General features: G+C 35.0%; 2 long non-coding RNA genes across 2 annotated transcripts; one reads left to right on the top strand and one right to left on the bottom strand.

Annotated features, from left to right (window-relative positions):
* Nucleotides 1-34: 34 nt before the first annotated feature.
* On the top strand, nt 35-12,115 carry LOC127836970 (uncharacterized). The gene is made up of 4 exons (XR_008029025.1): nt 35-137; nt 3,509-3,590; nt 3,983-4,160; nt 5,928-12,115. It is a non-coding gene; the product is annotated as an uncharacterized LOC127836970 (long non-coding RNA).
* Nucleotides 7,763-24,616, bottom strand: LOC127836971 (uncharacterized). Its single transcript, XR_008029027.1, has 4 exons — nt 24,483-24,616; nt 12,143-12,207; nt 9,335-9,359; nt 7,763-7,858 (listed from the first exon to the last, which is right to left on the bottom strand). It is a non-coding gene; the product is annotated as an uncharacterized LOC127836971 (long non-coding RNA).

The raw sequence follows: 24,616 nt of genomic DNA, 5'->3' as shown, positions 1-24,616 counted from the left end.
TCTGCGCATGCTCCCAACGCGCTTCCGCCAGGTCACACACAACAGTCCAGCAGGTCAGCCACAACATATCATTCTCTGCATTAAACGTCCAAGGGAAATGAAATTTGTGATGTTGGGATAATTAATTCGTTAAATAGGTAAGTATTTAGTCATATTTGTTCAACTTTTATCAAAACAAATGTTTTATGGTTTCTTTTAAGTAAAACAGTTCATTTGTCATTATATCTTGAATTTTAAAGGTTGAATTATAATTCGGATATTGCAATATTTCGGACGTTGCTAAACAAGTTAGTTATAGACGCTTTTTCGCATAAAGTTTTGAAGTTTTCGTCTATCTTATAATGCACTGTATGGTGTCTGCAATATCTGCCCCACCGATTATAAGTAGTAAACTTTGCAAACCCAACATTACCAATGTCCTGCAAATAATAGATTAATGAATTTTACAGTCAATATATCCCGGTGTGACCCAAATTCGACGATATAACGGATACATAAAGCAATATTTAGCGAATAATAAAAAAACTTATATAGCTTAAAATAATAATTTTTAACTCGGCTGTAATTCTTTGAAATGATTCCAAGAGAATAATCATCAATTTAAATTTAAACCGATAAAAATAGAACATCGTCGAATTTAGGTGTCGTCGAATTTGGGTTACGGTAGGATACATATGAACAGCTGAGTAACATCAATCTCACACTGCAAGGTTAGATACTGGGTAGCAAAGTTATAGGTTTTCATGGTTTCCGGACGTTTCACCCCCCAAGACATTTCCTCCCCAGACGTTTCCCCCCCACTTTGGTTTTTGTGCAGACGTTTCCCCCCCCCAATAAATGTATGATTGTTTGGTTGAAGTTTATTCTTGATTTATTATCAAAATGATTATTTTGTTTATGAAGTTTTCAATTAACTTTATTTATGAAGCAGCTTGTTTGATTATTTTTTTAGTTTAACTGTGAATGGAATGCATGTAAATCATTAGTGTTGAGGAACTGTAGTTGTTTGTTGTTTTTAATCCAATTAAATAGGGTCAATTGGTGAATTGATTAAATGGTTAAATCACATTTATATTAATTTCAAAACTGTTTTCCTTGTAACAGTATCAAGTATGATAAATGAATAAACTATATAATTGTCAACATTTTTTTTTCTCATGCATTTATTTGTATGTATATAATAAAATTATTGGATGTCACTGATATTTTAATTTTTCCTAATAACTAGTTCAGGCTAATTAAAACAGAATTGCACTTTCCTTGTGCATTATTTTCATTATTGGTATAATAAGCAAATGTAATCAAAACTTATTGATATTTTAATAATTTTACTCAATAATATTAATTATATTAAAAAGCAACAAAAAACTTATTTATTCCTATATTTAAAAATAGACTAATTGATATGTACATAGGTTTGTGGCTAAATGATTTAAACGGTAAAAGTTCATTAACTTTATACAAAGAATTGAAACATCGATTTGAACTATCTTATTACCTTAACATAATCCAAAACTTTAATTTAAGAAAATACATATCAAAATTAAGACTTTCGTCCCACATGATAAAAATTGCATCTGGGAGACATACAAATATTCCTAAAAACAAACGCAAATGTAATATATGTAACTCAAATGATATTGAAGACGAATACCATTTTGTAATTGTATGTCCTCTTTATACAGATATAAGAAAAATGTATATTGACAAATTCTATTATAACCGCCCTAGTATGCATAAATTTATTCTTTTGTTAACAAATAATAAAACCATTAAAGTCCTAAATAAACTCGCGATATATTGTAAAAATGCTTTTAAAATGAGAACTGATATATATTGAATGCAAACGTTGAGTAATTCGATGGCCTTGGTGCATTTTAACACCTTTTTATGAACAAGTTTGGTCACTTTCGCATTACTATGTTTATTGCTTATATATTGTCTGTTTTGTATATGTAACGATGAACTGTAAATGTTCAAATTATATGAATAAACTTTCTGTTCTGTTTTGTTTTATATATAAAACTATCAATTAAGTCAAATCAAATCTATTCATTAATAATATTTAATACAGTGATAAACTATTTAAAAACGTTTTTTTGCATAATAATGTGCTAATCTCATCTTATCCCCCTGTCACCTAATCTCATCAATGCTGATTAATTAAAGGGCCTGTATATTGCACCCATAATCTAGCTGTTATCTTGTGTACTACACTTGCTAATCTAATCAATGCTTGTTTATTGCACCTTAAGTGCCTACTATCTTGTATAATGGTAGGTGTGGTTGTTATTTAATATTAGCCAAATGATGAAAATGCTGTCACATTTTTTGTCTACAAATTAAATTAATTTTTAAATTGGAAGGTAAATGGTATTAGTAAAGATCTATGACACACTGATAGTTATTTATCAAAAATATTTTTGAGAACTACAATTCAATACTGGCTGTAATAAATTATAATTTTAATGTCATATAACAATTTTATTTACTCAAAATAAAATCAAAATATGTTATAGTTATTATTTATTCTTAAAAAGCATAACTTATGGCTTATCTTCATTATGTAATGTCAATCACTATACTACGTACACGGACTCTAGATTACAATATACACTCCGTGACTACGTATGAATAATATTATTGCAGTAAATTCTATTAACAGAATGGATCAGTGTAAAATGTTTTTAGTATATAAAGGTATAATTGTATTTGTTTGTAGCAAAATGAATTCATTAATTCAATAATAGTAATTCTTTATTGTTACATACCATTTCACTTAAAATGATCATCAAAGAACATAAAAGGTGTTTGTTTGCTCAATTGATTAATACAATAGTTATAATTGTTTAATTTGTAACATACTATTCCACTTACAATGACCATCAAAGAACATCGAAGGTGTGCTTTTACTCAATTGATTTATACAAAAGTTATAATTATTTTAATTTGTAACATACTATTCCATTTAAAATGACCACCAAAGAACATCAAAGCTTTGATTTTACTCAATTTTTCAATGAGCTTAATTAATGCAAGAACAATTTAAGGCACTTAAAAAATCAAGTATAATTAGATCTATTTAATTGTTAAATTTATTAGAGGCTTCCCTATACAACCATATAAAATCATTAATTAATATTTTAATTAGTCAGGACTCAACTAACATCATTTGTTTACACATAAAATGCACTCAATTAATATACCAATACTTTATTTTCACTTTATTACAAATAACTACTGCTAATATACATTTACATATTATGCAGACGTTTCACCCCCATTTTGGGGGTGAAACGTCTGGGGTGGAAACGTCTTGGGGAAACGTCTGATCGAGTTGCGCTGTTGCCCAATGTTATTTTAAGGACACTGTATACAAAATCAGAGTCAGAAGTGGCTTAACTTATAGTGTAACATCATAAAACATTTAAATAAAATAGATGCCCCAATCATTCAACAAATTTAATTGAATTACATTTTCACATATTAAAGTGTAGTTTATTTGCAGGTTCATTGACATTGTGTCAAAATGGCCTGGGTCAACACACATGACACCTCTGTCTTTGACAGCTTTGGTTTGAACTTTGAAGGTATGACAATAAATAATGTGCATTTATGGATATACCATTTGAGGGACTATGGCTAGTATTGTGAAAAAGTGAAATACTACTGTAATGATCATTGAAATATTTTATTTTTTACATCAATGCATTGCACATTACTTAAATATAATGTGTTAAATGAACATGCATAATCTAACATTTTAATTTCTTTTAACAAACGGAGAAGATTAAATTATATTAGTTTATACATGTATATGTAAAATTATTTGTATCTACACATAAAAGATGCAAATCAATCTTGAATTTATAGTTTAAATTAATTTTGCGTAAAGCTTATGAGCATCCTATAGCTACCTTAATAAACCATTTAACTGATGATTGTTCCAACTTAAACCTAGCTTTTTTGAATTTATCATTAGACCTTTGCTGGAAGAAAACCTGGGATACCTACTTGGCAACTCCGGCTTTTTGTTAAAAAATATGTGTAAACGCCCTTGCTTAGGCCAACAACAGATGCAGTGGTGAGGTACAACCATGCCCAGTCAAGTTGTTGGTTTGTGGTTGAGAAGGCTTTTGGACTGCTGATAGTAGATTAAGGTATTTACATTTACAACATCTATGTTTATTTTGGTCATATTATAACAGTTAAAAACATTCAGTTATTTTAATCAACATATGGCACCATTTACCATATATTAACCCACAAAATATATGGATTGACAAGTGCAATGCTTAATATCTTTCTCTTTAGAGCATTGTAATCATCACATCTACATCACAATCATAACAATTTAGTGAATGTAAAAAGAGGAAAGCCTTAAGCATTGCACCGGAATGTCCACTCTTGTCTGTCCGTATATCTGTGGATGGGTTTTGCATAAATGAATGACCTAAAAAAGGAATTGTAGCTGTAAAAAAAATGTGTAACTAGAAATGGCGCGGCAGAGGCCGACGCGTATCCCCACGCCGCATGTTTGACCCAGGGGCGCCCCAGGGTTGGTAATGGGGCCATGTATAGTTGAGATTGACCGTATTGTCATAAGAGAACTTCAGTATCAATTAGAAGTGAATCAGTGTAGAAATGAACAAGTTAAGTAAAAGGCAATTTTGGGTGGGTGTGGCTTATGTGGGCGGGGCGCCGCAGGGTTGGTAATGGGGCAATGCATAGTTGAGATTGACCGTATTGTCATAAGAATAGTTCAGTATCAATTAGAAGTGAATCGGTGTAGAAATGAAGAAATTATAGTAAAAGGCAATTTTGTGTGGGTGTGGCCTATTTGGGCGGGGCGCCCCAGGTTTGGTAATGGGGCCATGCATAGTTGAGATTGACCGTATTGTCATAAGAGAAGTTCAGTATCAATTAGAAGTGAATCGGTGTAGAAATGAAGAAGTTATAGTACATGTTAAAGGCAATTTTGGGTGGGTGTAGCCTATGTGGGTGGGGCGCCTCAGGGTTGGTAATGGGGCAATGCATAGTTGAGATTGACCGTATTGTCATGCATAGTTGAGATTGAAGGTATTGTCATAAGAGAATTTGAATCAGTATCAATTTGAAGTTAATCGGAGTAAAAATGAAGAAATTATAGTAAAAGGCAATTTTGGGTGGGTGTGGTCTCTGTGGGCGGGGCACCCCAGGGTTGGTAATGGGGCCATGCATAGTTGAGATTGACCGTATTGTCATAAGAGAGATTCAGTATCAATTTGAAGTAAATCGATGCAGAAATGAACAAGTTCATGTAAAATAACATAAAAAATGAGTGAAAATCTCTGAACCTGCCCCGCCCCAACCCCCATAACTTTTGACCCAAGGGTCAGGTCAAAATTCCAAATAGTTCAGGGTCGCACATATGCTCATAGCTACCATGTGTGTAAGTTTCATGGTTCTAGTGCTTATAGTGTAGGAGGAAATAGTGGCCAGGACGGACAGACAGATGGACGGCGGAGATAATCACAATATCTCCACGCTTTTCAAAAAGCGTGGGGATTATAATTTGTTTTCAAGTTTTGATCGTATATACATATGTTGTTTGTTCTGAAGACTCTTGTCTCTTTTAATGACTGATGGACTTGTTTGTGTATCTCTACCTGAAGTGGGGGCAACAGTGACGAGACACATCTAGTAAAAATACACATTTGAAACAGATTTTAAAGTTGCTTTTATATATGCATGTGCATATGTTGATAAAAATGGATGCCATAGATTATTGCAAATTTTGTTTTATTTATTTACCCATATTAGTCTTACATTCAATTAATAACTGAAGATATCAATTAAATAAAATGCATAATAAACATCATTGATAATAAATTTGATATGGTAATTTAATCTCAAAGGTAATATTTTTTGTTTTTCTCTTTCGACAGGTGTCTACATAAAACTGGAGGATGTTTATTCATGAGACTCGATGAGTGCTGTCAAGCAGTGAATGCATGAATGCGCCTACACAACTTATGCATAGATCAGCAGGTACCACTGCCTGAACAACTTATTGAGGCACAAGAAGTGGATTATGTTGTGCCTGGTGCCCCACAATAGGATAAAATGCAGCACTTATAGACATGTGGACTTGTTTGTGTAGGTGTTGTGTCATGCTCACTTATGCATGAAGTGCTATAGGTCAGCCATTGTGGTCTGTCTATACCGGCTTCATGCATTATCCACATTTGATGCTATGTTGATGAAAGTTGGTCATAAAGTTTTTGTTAATAATATCTAGGCTATCCTCAAGTGTGGTCAAAATCTTTGTGAGAGTGTTAATATTGACAAGTTCTATGTCACTCTTTTTTGTTGATTTTTAGCTCGACTATTATATATGAAATATATATAGTGGAGCTATCCTACTCACCCCGGCGTCTGCATTAGCATTGGAATGTTAAAGTTTGCGTACCACCTCAAATATTTCCTATGTCCCTTGACATATTGCTTTTATATTTTACTTACTTCTTAACCAACATGACCCCAACCTATAAACAAGAGCAGACAACTGTATCAAGCATTTTGTAAGAATTATGGCCCTATTTTCATATAGAATATGCATATTATTGATAAATCTATGCTAAGTTTGCGTACCACCTCAAATATTTTCAATGTCCCTTGACATATTGCATTCATATTTTGCATACTTCTTAACCAACATGACCCCAATCTATAAACAAGAGCAGACAACTGTAACAAGCATTTTGTAAGAATTATGGCCCTCTTTCCACTTAGAATATGCATATTATTGATAAATCTATGTTAAAGTTTGCGTACCACCTCAAATATTTTCTATGTCCCTTGACATATTGCTTTTGTATGTTGCATACTTCTTTACCAACATGACCCCAATCTGTTAACAAGAGCAGACAACTGTATCAAGCATTTTGTAAGAATTATGTTCCCTTTTTATACTTAGAAAATTAAAAAATTTGTGAAGTTTTGTGTTTAGGTTCACTTAATTCCTAAAGTCTTTATTCCTAAAGTATCAAAGCTATTGCTTTTATACTTGCAACAATTACTAACTATCATAAGGGGACTGTGCAGGCAAAGTTATTTGACTGACTGGCATTTTGACAGATTTATGGCCCCTTTTATACTTATATAATTTAACATTTGGTTAAGTTTTGTGTTTTGGTCCATTTTACCTGTAAAGTATCATAGCTATTGCTTTCAGACTTGGAAAATTTACCTTTACACTTACCTGACATACCACTATGGGCTCCACCAAACCATCTCCCTACATTATACCCCCCCACCCCCCAACCCAAAAAGTTTTTTTTCTTTGAAACATGGTAAAAAAACAAACACATATTTATTTATTTAATTTTTGAAGGACGGCCAAACCATCCCACCCAAGCTTTTGCTATCAAACTTGAAATAAAATCTTATTTCTTTGGTTTATGTCTTTACAAATGTTCAATAGATTGTGGAAAATATACCTGAACTCAGAATCGTCTATATTAAAAGTACAACTTCTTTAAAACATTAGCGATCAATATGTTTTAATTATGTTCCTTTTCCACTTAGAATGTGACTGTATTACCTTGACCTTATTGAATATGAATAATTTCCCCATAATGGCTTACATTATACTGTCAAGCACTCGAATAGTCGAGCACGCTGTCCTCTGACAGCTCTTGTTTTTATTAACAACACAATTTTTACATTCAGTCATGCCTTGCTTATGATGATTACATGTTTCCTTTATATTGTAACAAAGTGAAAATATTTTTTTATTTTTTTTGTAACATTACAAAACATGTACATTATTTGTCCAACAACTCTACAGCAAACGACCAATGAAGTGGAACACTATCTGAAAATGAAATACATTTTATGTTAAAAAAGGTTTGTAATGCAAAGTGCAGCTAAATAATAGTAACATTCTAACAATAAGAGATTTATATACACTAATTTTTAGCGAGGCTGTTTTCGGAGAAAACCTGAGCTATTGTCATAGCCAGCTTGTCCGCTGTCTGCCAAAGGTGTTGTGCTAAAACCTTAACATTGGCTCTAAAATCAAAGTGCTTCCACCTACAACTTTGAAACTTTATATGTAGATGCACCTTGATGAGTTCTACACGCCACACCCATTTTTGGGTCACTAGGTCAAAGGTCACTGTGACCTCAAATATCAAACTTTAACATAGGCTCTAAAATCAAAGTGCTTCCACTTACAACTTTGAAACTTCATATGTAGTTGCACCTTGATGAGTTCTACATGCCACACCCATTTTTGGGTCACTAGATCAAAGGTCAAGGTCACCGGGACCTCTAATATAAAATTTTAACAAAAACCTTAATATTGCATCTAAAATCAAAGTGCTTCCACCTACAACGTTGAAACTTCATATGTAGATTTACCTTGATTAGTTCTACATGCCACACCCATTTAGGGTCACTAGGTCAAAGGTCAAGGTCACTGTGTCCTCTAAAAAAAAAATAAAAAAAATCTGACAAGCTTTCGCAGCCGAGCGTGGCATCTGTTATGCGGTGCTCTTGTTTATTTTTTATGCCCCCTTCAAAGAAGAGGGGGTATATTGTTTTGCACATGTCCGTCCGTATGTCCATCCACCAGATGGTTTCCGGATGATAAGTCAAGAACGCTTAGGCCTAGGATCATGAAACTTCATAGGTACATTGATCATGACTCGCAGATGACCCCTATTGATTTTGAGGTCACTAGGTCAAAGGTCAAGGTGACCGGAAATTGTAAAACGGTTTCTGGATGATAACTCAAGAGCACTTATGCCTAGGATCATGAAACTTGATAGGTACATTGATCATGACTAGTAGATGACCCCTATTGACTTTCAGGTCACTAGGTCAAAGGTCACGGTGACTTGACACAGTAAAATGGTTTCCGGATGATAACTGAAGAAAGCTTACGCCTAGGATCATGAAACTTCATAGGTACATTGATCATGACTTGCAGATGACCCTATTGATTTTCAGGTCACTAGGTCAAAGATCAAGGTCACAGTGCCAAAAAACGTATTCACACAATGGCTGCCACTACAACTGACAGCCCATATGGGGGCATGCATGTTTTACAAACAGCCCTTGTTTTTAACATGTTTAACATACATTTGTGTAAATATAAAAGGGATACAAATTAGCATTAGACCACAAGCCCTTGGCCAGTAAAATGTATTCTGAGGTCATTATTTCTAATATGTTGTAAAATTTATGTTAAATAATTTATTTTTGCATAAAATCTATTTTTATACAATATTACAAATTCATGATCAAGCAACTTAATTAGTTAATCTATATTTTTTATGGAACTTACATCTTTTTTGTCTTCACTGGCTTTTCTGAAAAAAGAAAAGAATATCCAGTTGATTTGTACAATTGGTATTATGAAATTTGATGAACATTTTTAACCCATTTATGCCTAGTGGACTTTCCCATCCTTCTAAATTGGATCAATTTATTTCCACAATTAGGGGTGTCTAGTACATCGTTTAGAATATTTCTTACATAAATTCTTTTAAGCAAACAGCGCAGACCCTGATGAGACGCCTCATATGGGTCTACGCTGTTTGCCAAGGCCTTTTTTCTAGACGCTAGGCAAAAATGGGTTTAATAACATATATTAATTAATACATCACCATAATAACTTTATGTATGTAAGTGTACACATTTTTATGTCCCCCACTATAGTAGTGGGGGACATATTGTTTTTACCCTGTCTGTTGGTTGGTCTGTTGGTTGGTTGGTTTGCGCCAACTTTAACATTTTGCAATAACTTTTGCTATATTGAAAATAGCAACTTGATATTTGGCGTGCATGTGTATCTCATGGAGCTGCAAATTTTGAGTGGTGAAAGGTCACGGTCATCCTTCAAGGTCAGAGGTCAAATATATGTGGCCAAAATCGCTCATTTTATGAATACTTTTGCAATATTGAAGATACCAACTTGATATTTGGCATGCATGTGTATCTCATGGAGCTGCACATTTTGAGTGGTGAAAGGTCAAGGTCATCCTTCTTGGTCAAATATATGGGTAAAAATTGCTCATATAATTAACTTCTGCAATATTGAAGCTAGCAATTTTATATTTGACATGCATGTGTATCTCATGGAGCTGCACATTTTGAGTGGTGAAGGGTCAAGGTCATCCTTCAAGGTCAAACGTCATATAGGGGGACATTGTGTTTCACAAACGCATCTTGTTTTATTTTGTGAAGTTACTTGTATCTAATGATTAATATGCATTTAATACTAAATATGGAAATCAATCTTTATGAGCTGTCAAACATGCATACATGTTACTTCAATGACAAGACATTTTGATAGAATGCATTTATTAAAACTGAAATGTATGATATGTCACCAATTAACTTTATAAATAACGAACTTTATGTCACATAATTTATTTATGATTATGATACACATTGCAGGGCCGTACCCAGGATTTGTTGACTGGGGGGCCCAACCGGGGAGGGTTCCCCCCTCCCTATATATATACTTTTTTTAATTTGGCACTTTGCAAGGTGAATTTTAATGCTTATAAAAATGGTGTTTTGTGATATGAATTAATGGAATATAACAAGAAATCAGCACATTTTGTAAGTCTTAAGCTTTAAACATTGGTGTGAATTCACAACAATATTAAAAGCTTTAGATTTCCGAAACTAACAGGTTTAAACTGACGATTATCCACATCAACTCTCGTATTGCTTCCACCATTCTTTTTTCACAAATCAATAACGTCATAGGTTTTTTTCACTGATTTTTTGGGAAAGACCTTGCCTTTTTAAGGAAAAATTTTCGCGAAACGCCTAATTTTTTGGGGAAATAATGAAAGTCTTAAATAATCAATTTAACATATTTTACTGTTTTGAAACAAATTCAAGGCAACAGATAATTTAATTATACAATATTTTACTACACTGGATCATGTTAACTTATATAACGAGATCGATTTGTTGTTTCAATTTTACTTTTTTTTACCAATGAGCCATTAATAGGTTGACATTACTCAATTCTCGGTACTCAATTATCAATGCGGGGAACACGTGGTCAGATTTGATAAAAAATGGCCGCCGATGCCTCGATTCGATGGAGAAACTGAGTCTTCAAACAGGTACATCTACCTTATTACTTACTTGTTTTTAATCGGATAACGCCTATCATATGGCCAGCCGGAACCGTTTTCTGCTGGTTGGTCTGAGTGTGGAAATAACTCATGGAATATTTCGCGATTTCCTGACGGAAAACGTTTGAAGACTCAATTTCTCTATCGAATCGAGGCATCGGCGGTCATTTTTTATCAAATCTGACCACGTGATTCCCCGCATTGAATTATTTTGGTTAAATTATTTTAAATACTGAATTCTGCCAAATTCGTATCTGTTGCTCGGCAAATTTATGAATCTGTTTTTCTTTTCAACAGATATGTTAACTATCTCATCGTAGTCTTTTTCCGTGATTTCCTTGCAAAAATGATAAATACTCAGTTTTAATACCTTTGTCAGTGTTTTTGTTCCGGTTCAAATTCAGGGCCCTATCTCAATGTAAAAAGTATATATTGGGACCTAAATATTCCCAAATAAAGGGTTTCCAAAAAAAACAAGTTAACTTTTATAGGGGAAAAATACGTCTAGGGAAAAGGGCCTTCTCAAAGAAGGAAAAAAAACTGCGTCAGCAATTATCGGACTATATTCTACAACCTCCTGTAGCAGTTGCCTCCATTTGCTGCACTAATCTAAATACATGATACATCAACCATCGATAGATGAAGCATTCATGATCACAATGGGGGACTGATCGGGGATGTGTGTACAAGGCGATAAGAAAACATTGCCTATGGGCTTATCTCGATTGGCGAGCGCTAATCCCCTTGTTTATCAGGGACAATAAAACATAGATGCTCTTTTGTTTTGAGGGAAAGTGTACTGTGGGCCCTTGCACAAGAGAAAAAAATGCAGTGGGCCGATCATTTAAAAAAATCATAGTTCGACAGCCAGCTGGGGGGGCCTGGGCCCATGGCCTGGGTACGGGCCTGCATTGTTTTATGTTTTTTGTAACATTGACACACCTACAAAAATAAATGTGCTAACTTAATACTGTTTACTTGATTAATTATCTTACCAATCCATGTTCAACTGATGTGATGGATGAGCCCTCATTATTCACACATGCTTGTTGCTGTGCGCCTGAAAAGAAAGTACATAGTGTTCAAATTCAAAAGATGAAGAAATAAGTGATGAATAGATACGAAATACATGAATATAAGTAATAATTTATATATATATATATATATATATATATATATATATATATATATATATATATATATATATATATATATATATATATATATATATATATATATATATATATATATATACATACATGAACTGGACTCTGCTGGGAGAATGACTACTATCTTCAATAGAAAACAGCAAACAAACAATAAACGACAACAATTATTCGGTGCAAATTCGATAGTTTAATTACATTAAGTTTTAATGTATAATTCAAAGTACAAATTTAACCTTTTGCTTCCAGACTGACTTTCGTGTTTAAATCTTACATGTGACTGACATTGTGAATGTTTCTATAATATTGTTAAAAGAGTAAGGTAAGAGTCATGAGATTTTATTAGTTAACATATCTTGATGAATAATGTCCGTCCATTTCTTGATAGCTTTGCTACACAAGCCAATGTAGTTCACTCTGAAATTGAGAGATAGTCTTCAGATTCATGTTTACAATTAAAAATTTATTCAGTCAGTTTGATAATTAAGACACATTGTTGAGTGCATGCTGCCTAGGATTTGTAAAATACATGGCAAATGGTTAGTTTTGGTATCAACTTGAAGGTATATTTGTAAGCAATAAGAAAATAAGCCATTTTTGTGCTCTACTTTTTGTGTTGATGGTTCCCGGCTTTGAAAGTAGGTCATACTATTTGAGCCCAAAATGGTTGGCTGCACAGCTGTCAAAACCGGTTTGCCTATTCAAAGGTAAATATTTTGAGTTAGCGCATATAGAATTTAATGACCTGCATTTTTTTCCAAAAGATTATGCATTTATCTTTCCAATGATGTATGATGATATAGTGGGTATGCGCTTGATCATGGTAAAATTTGATATCGAACTTCAACTATTTTATATGTAATATAGAAGGAAATTAATTGCGCATGCGTAACCTTTTGACATAAACGCGGGAAATCGTGTGATATAAGATGAAGTTTTTCGACTGGTTCGCGATATTTTACCATGATCAAGCGCATACCCACTATATCATCATACATCATTGGAAAGATAAATGCATAATCTTTTGGAAATCATCAACGTACCTTATAATGCCAAAAAAGTGCATAGTTTGTCGTTTAGGGGATCCAGGGGGGCGGAGCCCCCCCCCCCCAGGAGCTTCACGATTTTAATGATTTTGAAGGCGTTGACAACCACTTCTCGAGCATGTCACGCCTTATAAACTTTCATCAAAGTACCTTCTTACAATGCCAAAAAAGTGCATAGTGTATAGTTTTGGGGGTCCAGGGGGGCGAAGCCCCCCGGAAGCTCCACGATTTTAGTGATTTTGAAGGCTTTGACAACCACTTCTCGAGCATGTCACGCCTTATATACTTTCATCAAAATACCCTCTAAAAATGCCAAAAAATGTATAGTTTATCGTTTAGGGGGTCAAGAGGGGCGAAGCCCCCCGGAAGCTTCACGGTTGTAGTGATTGTGAAGGCTTTGACAACCACTTCTCGAGAATGTCACGCCTTATATACTTTCATCAAAGTTCCTTAATTCTCATAATGCTAAAAAATGCATAGTTGATAGTTTTGGGGGTCCAGGGGGGGGGGGGCGAAGCCCCTCGGAAGCTCCACGATTTTAGTGATTTTAAAGGCTTTGACAAGTTTAAATAGGTGATTAAGATGTAGTTAAGTGTAAAACATCAAATGAATTGACTTTACTTTAGAGATTTTATGGGAGGGGGGCGTACGCCGCGTCCGCCCCCCCCCTCCCTGAACCGCCTATGAAGGCGTTCATAAAACGGGTATTAGCGGATCGTAAATGAAATCGTAAGTGAAGGATTCAAGATAAGATCCACTAAGATAAGAGATGTTGATAAAACGGCCTCCAGAAGAGCACAATATCTCTAAATCAGGTAAGGAATTTCCCCAGTGTCACAGAAAAATGCATAAAAATGAATGTGATTTGCCATTAGCAATTACATTGTTTCACAGGGTCTTTACATAACCATGCGTTTGGTTCTTGTCGCTCTTGTTCAGTTCAAACACTTTTGAGGTGCTTGAATTTCGTTTGAATGTATTTCCAGCGTGCATGAATTGTGCTGCCTTTCGGTCAGAATGAGATGTGTGTAAATTTTTTGCAGCAGGACAACTGCTTCCAGGTCAAAAGTCATCTGCTGTGGACATCGGTATCATCAAATATGTTATTATAAATTTTTACATGGAAACTTGGTGTTTGTTGTACTTCAATGTAATGATTAAGTAGACACTGTGCAATCGTGGGAATGTGTGACATTCAGGTTCCGAAAGTCCGTATATTCCTTGAGATTGCTGTACTTCAGTGGTTCTGCACCTCAGAACACTTGGTTTGACGTTGAGCATGATTTTTTTAATGTTTATCAGATGTATAAGGTATAAGTGCTGTTTTTGTTATTGTATTACATGTTTAGTGAACAAAAATATATATATGCCTAGTTTGAAGCTAGAGTGTGTACCATGAAACATTGCATATACGATTCGAATGTGAGCATTCCTGGCTCCAAACACCATTTTGGCAACATATTTGAAGGGGCGTCTAAATTAAAATGTTTATTGAAAAGTCTCAATATTCGAATGCCAGTTTGCTCATTTGCTATCATACCATTTATCAGATAACATACGCAACAAAGCATGCAGGTTTCTTGTGCTCGCATTCGGAGAAAAGTTGCAAATGGACGATGCAATTCGCTATAAGGGTGCAAAAACTGATGAAATATACACGCTAGTTTTGGTTGATAATTCATTTTGAGCTAATAATGAAACTGTGTTCATAAATAACTTGCAACTATTTTGTTTGATCCCAGCCATAACAATTTTGAAGTTGTTGTTGTTTCAGGTTTTAACATCATCGGTGTACAAAAGCCGACTCAAAGCCATACCCCACCAGTCCATTGTCGAAGCCAGATGAACCATAGAGTGCCCCCTACATTCAAGGAGTTAAATGTGTAATAAGCTACTAGTAGATATTTACATAGAGTCAGAAACTTTAAATATACAAGTTAACCAGATATTTACCTAGAGTTAGAGACTTAATGAGCTTCTCGCAGATATGAACATAGAGTCAGAAACGTAATAGTGTAACAAGCTACCCACAGATACTTACATAGAGTCCGAGACTTAATAGTGTAACAATCTACCCACAGGTAGTCCGAGACTTAATAGTGTAACAAGCTACCCACAGATACTTACCTAGAGTCAGAGACTTAATACTGTAACAAGCTACCCACATATATTTACCTACAGTCAGAGACGTAATAGTGTAAGAAGCTACCCACAGATACGTACCTACATCAGAGACTTAATTGTGTAACAAGCTACCCACATATATTTACCTAGAGTCCGAGACTTAATAGTGTAACAAGCTACCCACAGATAGTGTCAGATACTTACATAGAGTCAGAGACTTAATAGTGTAACAAACTACCCACAGATAGTCCGAGACTTAATATTGTAGCAAGCTACTCACATATACTTACTTAGAATCAGAGACTTAATAGTGTAACAAGCTACCCACAGATACTTACCTACATCAGAGACTTAATAGTGTACAAGCTACCCACAGATGCTTACCTACATCAGAGACTTAATTGTGTAACAAGCTACCCACAGATAATAACCTACATCAGAGACTTAATAGTAAAACAAGCTACTCACGGTAGTTTACCTAGAGTCAGAGACTTAATAGTGTAACAAGCTACCCACAGATACTTACCTACATCAGAGATGTAATTGTGTAACAAGCTACTCACAGATATTTACCTACATCAGAGACGTAATTGTGTAACAAGCTACCCACAGATACTTACCTACATCAGAGACTTAATTGTGTAACAAGCAACCCACAGATACTTTCCTAGAGTCAGAGACTTGATAGTGTAACAAGCTACTCGCGGCAATTTACCTAGAGTCAGAGACCTAATAGTGTAACAAGCTACCTACAGATATTTACCTACATCAGAGACTAAATAGTGTAACAAGCTACGCACAGATATTAACCTACATCAGAGACTTAGTTATGTAACAAGCTACCCACAGATATATACCTACATCAGAGACTTAATAGTGTAACAAGCTACCCACATATATTTACCTACATCAGAAACTTAATAGTGTAACAAGCTACCCACAGATATTTACCTACATCAGAAACATAATTGTGTAACAAGCTACTCACAGATATTAACCTACATCAGAGACGTTATTGTGTAAAAAGCTACTCACATATATTTACCTACATCAGAGACGTAATTGTGTAACAAGCTATCCACAGATAGTTACCTACATCAGAGACTTAATAGTGTAACAAGCTACCCACATATATTTACCTACATCAGAGACTTAATTGTGTAACAAGCTACCCACAGATACTTACCTGGAGTCAGAGACTTAATAGTATACATGTAACAAGCTACCCACAGATATGTACATAGAGTCCGAAACTTATAAGTGTAACGAGCTACCCAGAGATATTTACCTACATCAGAGACTTAATAGTGTAACAAGCTACCGACAGATACTTACCTACATCAGAGATGTAATTGTGTAACAAGCTATTCACAGATATTTACCTACATCAGAGACGTAATTGTGTAACAAGCTACCCACAGATACTTACGTACATCACCGACTTAATAGTGTAACAAGCTACCCACAGATACTTTTCTAGAGTCAGAGACTTGATAGTGTAACAAGCTACTCACGGCAATTTACCTAGAGTCAGACACCTAATAGTGTAACAAGCTACCCACAGATATTTACCTACATCAGAGACTAAATAGTGTAACAAGCTATGCACAGATATTTACCTATATCAGAGACTAAATTATGTAACAAGCTACCCACAGATATTTACCTACATCAGAGACTTAATAGTGTATAAAGCTACCCAAAGATATTTACCTACATCAGAGACTTAATAGTGTAACAAGCTACCCACAGATATTTACCTACATCAGAGACATATTTGTGTAACAAGCTACTCACTACCTACATCAGAGACGTAATTGTGTAACAAGCTACTCACATATATTTACCTACATCAGAGACGTAATTGTGTAACAAGCTACCCACAGATAGTTACCTACATCAGAGACTTAATAGTGTAACAAGCTACCCACATATATTTACCTACATTAGAGTCTTAATTGTGTAACAAGCTACCAACAGATACTTACCTGGAGTCAGAGACTTAATAGTATACATGTAACAAGCAACATACAGATAGTCCAAGACTTAATAGTGTAACAAGCTACCCACAGATATGTACATAGAGTCCGAGACTTAATAGTGTAACAAGCTACCCAGAGATATTTACCTACATCAGAGACTTAATAGTGTAACAAGCTACCCACAGATACTTACCTACATCAGAGACTTAATAGTTTAACAAGCTACTCACGGTAGTTTACCTAGAGTCAGAGACTTAATAGTGTAGCAAGCTACCCACAGATACTTACCTACATCAGAGATGTAATTGTGTAACAAGCTACTCACAGATATTTACCTACATCAGAGACGTAGTTGTGTAACAAGCTACCCACAAATACTTACCTACATCAGAGACTTAATAGTGTAGCAAGCTACCCACAGATACTTTCCTAGAGTCAGAGACTTGAAAGTGTAACAAGCTACTCACGGCAATTTACCTATAGTCAGAGACCTAATAGTGTAACAAGCTTCCCACAGATATTTACCTACATCAGAGACTTAATAGTGTAACAAGCTACGCAAAGATATTAACCTACATCAGAGACTTAATTATGTAACAAGCTACCCACAGATATTTACCTACATCAGAGACTTAATAGTGTAACAAGCTACCTACAGATATTTACCTACATCAGAGACTTAATAGTGTAACAAGCTACCCACAGATATTTACCTACATCAGAGACATAAGTGTGTAACAAGCTACTCACAGATATTTACCTACATCAGAGACTTAATTGTGTAACAAGCTACTCACATATATTTACCTATATAAGAGATGTTATTGTGTAACAAGCTATCCACAGATAGTTACCTACATCAGAGACTTAATTGTGTAACAAGCTACCCACAGATACTTACCTGGAGTCAGAGACTTAATAGTATAACAAGCTACATACAGATAGTCCAAGACTTAATAGTGTAACAAGCTACCCACAGATATTTACATAGAGTCCGAGACTTAATAGTGTAACAAGCTACCCAGAGATATTTACCTTCATCAGAGACTTAATAAATTAACAAGCTACCCACAGAGATTTACCTACATCAGAGACTTAATTGTGAAACAAGCTACCCACAGATACTTACCTAGAGTCAGAAACTTAATAGTATAACAAGCTACCCACAGATAGTCAGAGACTTAATAGTGTAACAAGCAACCCACAGATACTTACCTAGAGTCAGAGACTTAATAGTGTAACAAGCTACCCACAGATATGTACCTACATCAGAGACTTAATTGTGTAACAAGCTACCCAGAGATATTTACCTACATCAGAGACTTTATAAATTAACAAGCTACCCACAGAGATTTACCTACATCAGAGACTTAATTGTGTAACAAGCTACCCACAGATACTTACCTAGAGTCAGAAACTTAATAGTATAACAAGCTACCCACAGATAGTCAGAGACTTAATAGTGTAACAAGCAACCCACAGATACTTACCTAGAGTCAGAGACTTAATAGTGTAACAAGCTACCCACAGATATGTACCTACATCAGAGACTTAATTGTGTAACAAGCTTCCCACAGAAACATTGTGTATTTATCTAGAGTCAGAGACTTAATAGTGTAACAAGCTACCCACAGATATTTACCTACATTAGAGGTTTAATATTGTAACAAGGTACCCACAGATACTTTCCTAGAATCAGAGACTTAATTGTGTAACAAGCTACCCACAGATATTTACCTAGAGTCCATGACTAAATACTGTAATCAGCTACAAACCGATTTTCACTTGGAGTCAGAGACTTAATAGTGAACTGAGCTACTCACAGATATAAACAGAGTCAGAGAATATAATGTAACAAGCTACTTACAGATATGTATTTAGAGCCAGAGACTTTGTACTGAAACAAGCTACCAACATATATTAAGATATTGTCAACGTATTGTTTACTAGTTCAATTATAATAATTGTGAAATCCCATGCTGTCTGCATTGTAAGCTACCTACACCCAATACACAAATCCAAACACTAGTTATTGAGCAGTAAACAGTGTTTCAATTTTAAGAAAGAATAATCGTTTTGACATTGATTCAACCTACTGGCCCCAAATGCAATCCTAAGTCTCCATGTAGGCTACAAACATACACAATTTCTAAACAATACCAGCATAGAAACTAAAGCAACTAGTAATAAATTGACATAACTGATCCCCGATGCTATCCTAAGCTATGTGTGCATTTAAGCTACCTACATACAAGATTTCAGTGCAATATCTCAACCCAAACCTAAGTTATTGAGCCAGAACTGTTCCCTTTAAAAACAGTTACCATGACCTGATCAAGCCTGGCCCTAAATGAACTTCTATGCTCTGTATGCATTTAAGCAACCTACACACAAGATCTCAGTGCGCTATGTCCAAATCCAAATTATTCACCTAAAAGCATTTTTCAATGTTTATACATAAGGACCTTGAAATGAATTGCCTTAATGCAATACCAAGCTAGGTCTACATGTATGCCACCTACAAACAAAATATAAGTGAAATACTTCAATCCAAACTTAAGACTTAAGCGTATTCCATTAACAAGAGGGCCAAGATGGCCCTAGTTCGCTCACCTGAGAGGAGTCAGTTCATTCAATCTTTACCAAATGTCAAACTTTACCTGGATATTGTCCAGACAAACATCCTGGTCAAGTTTCATCATTATTAAACCAAAACTCTGGCACATGGAGTGTTTTTGTTTTTGTAAGATTTGACCTGGTTACCTATATTTTGAGTTGACCAAACATCAAACTTTGCTTACACAAATAAATATTATGACCAAGATTCATAAAATCTGAAACAAAATTGTGACCTCTAGAGTGTTTACAATGATTTTGTATAATATAATGAACATTTGGACAATCTAAGGGCAATAATTATGGCATAAATTATGTGATTTTGCTCATTATCAAACTTGACTGAGATTTTTCAGCAACTTTGATAAAGAATGCTTGAGAAATGTGAATGCTAAAGTGTCTACAAACCAAATGTGGACGGACAGACTGCGGACAAAGACCAATCCTAAAACCTCACCTGAGCAATCAGGTGAGCTAAAAAGTGTGTTTCACCGATCTGAGCCATTTTCCAACTCGTCCAAGAAATCAATAAAACCAATGTATTGACTAAGTTTCACGATGATAAGGTAAAAAATGTGACTTCTATAGTGTTCCATCACAAGGTTTCTCTCTTGTCACATCAGGAAAACTGCCCCATTCCCCACTGGCGGTTATGTTTTTTTTATCGATCAGGACCATTTGCCAACTCATCTGAGATATATAAAAATTGTGACTTCTAGAGTGTTACAAGGTTTCTCTATAGCCAAATAAGGAAAACTGCCCCGCCCACTGGCGGCCATGTTTTTCAACGGACCAGAACCACTTTTAAACTCAACCAACATATCATTAAGGCAGACATTTTGACTAAATTTCATGAAAATCGGGCCAAAAATGTGACTTCTAGAGTGTTAACATGTTTTCACTATATACGAATTGAGAAAAATGTCCCGCCCACTGGCGGCCATGTTTTTTAACCGATCTGGACCATTTTCAAACTCCTCCGAGATATCAATAAAACCAATGTTTTGACCAAATTTCATGATGATTGGGCAAAAATTGTGACTTCTAGAGTGTTTACAAGGTTTCTCTATAGCCAAATAAGGAAAACTGCCCCGCCCACTGGCGGCCATGTCTATCAACGGACCGGAACCACTTTTGAACTCAACCAAGATATCATTAAGACAAACATTTTGACAAAGTTAAATGAAGATTGGGCATGAAATGTGACTTGTACAGTGTTTACAAGGTTTTTCTTTTTTTTGACGTAGTGACCTAGTTTTTGACCCGGCATGACCCAGTTTCAAACTCGACCGAGATTTGATTGGGACAAAGCTTCTGACCAAGTTTCATGAAAATCGGACAAGAAATGTGGCCTCTAGAGTGTTTACGAGCAAATGTTAACGGACGGACGGACCGATGGACGACGGACAAAGACCGGTCACAAAAGCTCACCTGAGCAATCAGGTAAGCTAAAAAAGAAAAGAAATAGTGACCTTTATCATAACTTACATGACCAAAATACAACCCTTTATGCATTCCTGCTATATTCTTTCATGAAGTTTCATTAAGATTGAAAAGTATTTTTCTATTTTAAGAATCAGTGGCCTTGACCCTTATAGTCCCAAATGTAATACATGTATCTAACATTTCATGAAGATTGATAAATGCAAACTTAAGTTATCTGGAAACATCTTTTTGCACGCCCCCGCCCCCCCCCCTGCACACCATACCTATTCTACAATTATAAGAGTTTTCAACATCATTGAAAACCTGGTTAAAAATAGACATAAAGAAACAGTTCTTTGTTGAGAAATGTCAATAACTTCAACATCGTTGATACAGTTATTGTAACTAAGTTGCTTTATAGTACCTACAAATAGAGGATTCACAATAGTTTTTTGAATTTCAATTGCTGTTATCATACAGTAACATTCAACCTCAAGTTTTCAAGTTCACTTTATAATTGCATACTTGTGACCTATTAAAAGTGCTAAATTCAGACAATCCTCCATTTGTTCTGCACAGATTACGAAATAAAAATAATAGTTTATTGAAAGAAGCAAACTACATGTAACATACATTGAAATATACTATAAATCGAAATTTACAGTTTAGGAAAGAAAAATATATGGTCAAACATAAACAAGTCAGAAGAATCTAGTGATTAAGGTTAGGCACAAGCAAATTCTGAAATTTAACATATTTAAATATATACTTAAACAAGAGCTGTCAGAGGACAGCGCGCTCGACTATTCGAGTGCTTGACAGTATAACGTAAGCCATCATGGGGAATTTGTTCATATTCAATAATTTATTAGACGATCTTTCAAAAATAAAAAAATGAAAAAAATAATATTTATAATATTTTTTTTGGGGGGGGAGGGGGGGTTGAGAGGGGGTATAATGTGGGGTGTGGTCATTTATTAGACGATCTTTCAAAAAAAAAAAAGGGAAAAATAAAATTTTAGGGGGGGGGGGAGGGGGGTAGGGGGGTGATTGAGAGGGGGGGTATAATGTGGGGTGGGGTAATATATTAGATGATGTTAAAAAAAAAAATTGGGAGGGGGGTGAGAGGGGGGTATAATGTGGGGTGGGGTAATTTATTAGATATTTAAAAAAAAATTGGCGGGGGAAAGGGATTCTGGGTAGGGGCGTGGGGTATTGTTTGGGTGGAATCTATTGTGGTATTCAGGTAAGTGTTGTTTTGTCAAAAGAATAATAAAATGTGATCATAAATAAAGAAGTTATGGCAATTTAAGCAAAATGTTCAATTATCTAAGTGTAAAAGGGGCCATAATTATGTCAAAATGCTTGATACAGTGGTCTGCTCTTGTTTATAGGTTGGGGTCATGTTGGTAAACAAGTATGCAAAATATAAAAGCAATATGTCAAAGGATATAGGAAAAATTTGGGGTAGTACGCAAAGTTTAACATAGATTTATCAATAATATGCATATTCTAAGTATAAAAGGGGCAATAATTCTGTCAAAATGCTTTATACAGTTGTATACTCTTGTTTATAGGTTGGGGTCATGATGGTAAACAAGTATGCAAAATATGAAAGCAATAGGTCAAGGGACATTGAAAATATTTGGGGTAGTACGCAAACTTTAACATTTGCTGCATATTCTAAGTGGAAAAGGGGCCATAATTATAACAAAATGCTTGATAGAGTTGTCTGCTCTTGTTTAAACTTTAAACCTTTAAATTAAAGGTTGGGGTCATGTTGGTAAACAAGTATGCAAAATATGAAAGCAATATGTCAAGGGACAATGAAAATAATTGGGGTAGTACGAAAACTTTAACATTTGCACGCTAACGCAGACGCCGACACCGGGGTGAGTAGGATAGCTCCACTAAATATATTTCATAATTAAAGTGTCAAGCTAAAAATTACAAAAAATCTGTGAATCGTTCACTTTTAATAAGCCGTTATCAAGGCTTATTGGGACAGAGATGAACAAAGGAGTACTCTTACAAAAATAAACATGTATAGAATGTTTCACATTCATGTATATATTTTTGTTAGATTAAGATACATTGACTCAGACTAAAAAAGAAATTTATTTAATACAAATGAGAGAAGAACAGATATATCTTGATTTGATTTGAATATGAAGCAAATTTTTTTTTTTGAAATTGTGCTTAATATTGCATTAGGTTTAGAGAAAAGTGTCAAGTATTTTACAATACAATACTTACAAATGTTCTTATATGATTAAACATGTAATAATCATTGACTTTCATCAGTCAGACTTCAGCTTGAAAGATGTTCCAGAACCAGGTAAAGGGGATGGTAACCAAGGAAACAAAAATACAAGGTACCAGCAGGTCCCTAAACACTCCCTCATTGTATGCAGGAATCCCAGGTTATATTTCTTAATTCTTTTCTTTCGTTCATGCTTGGTCTGCCCATACCACAGCTGTTCCATTTGAATGTACAACAACCATGTAAATATCAGGAACAAAACAGACCCAACAGTAGTCATAGTGGTAATGAAGAAGGTATAGAACCCATAATATCCAAAGATCAGTCCGAAATGTGGTCCAAGATACGATAAAAATTTCCAGAGACTTAAATGTCCTTTCACTGTGACGACAAACTCTAAGTTGTAAATGTTGCAGTATAATGCGGCTGCGACAATGTGGGTAACCATGGCAATATAATAGCGATGATTGAAGTACCCGATGCAGCAACCTGTAAACCAGCAATGGTGGTCCCTCTTAAGGATACAAACGTTGCAGACTTTACAGTGGTGAGATCTTGGCGGAAGATTGAGATCACACTCAGCACAGTATCTCCAACCTTCAGGCATAAGGGAGCTAGACATAAACATGTATCTATCCTTCGATGTATCCGTTGTAACTATTTTATAGTAGTTTCCATAAATATTGATTGCGAAATATATGGCAACTACGTACTGGATCATAACTTCACTTTCTTCTTCAGACGTCAGCCTTCCATTTCCATTCAAATGCAGGTAGTATGAGGAAAGAATGTGCCCCAGTTCGTACCATAGCAGGACCACCCCACCGAACACAAACACAGCCTGGCC

The sequence above is a fragment of the Dreissena polymorpha genome, chromosome 7 (genome assembly GCF_020536995.1).
Source record: "Dreissena polymorpha isolate Duluth1 chromosome 7, UMN_Dpol_1.0, whole genome shotgun sequence".
Classification (NCBI taxonomy): domain Eukaryota; kingdom Metazoa; phylum Mollusca; class Bivalvia; order Myida; family Dreissenidae; genus Dreissena; species Dreissena polymorpha.
This window is presented reverse-complemented; position numbering and strand designations above follow the sequence as displayed.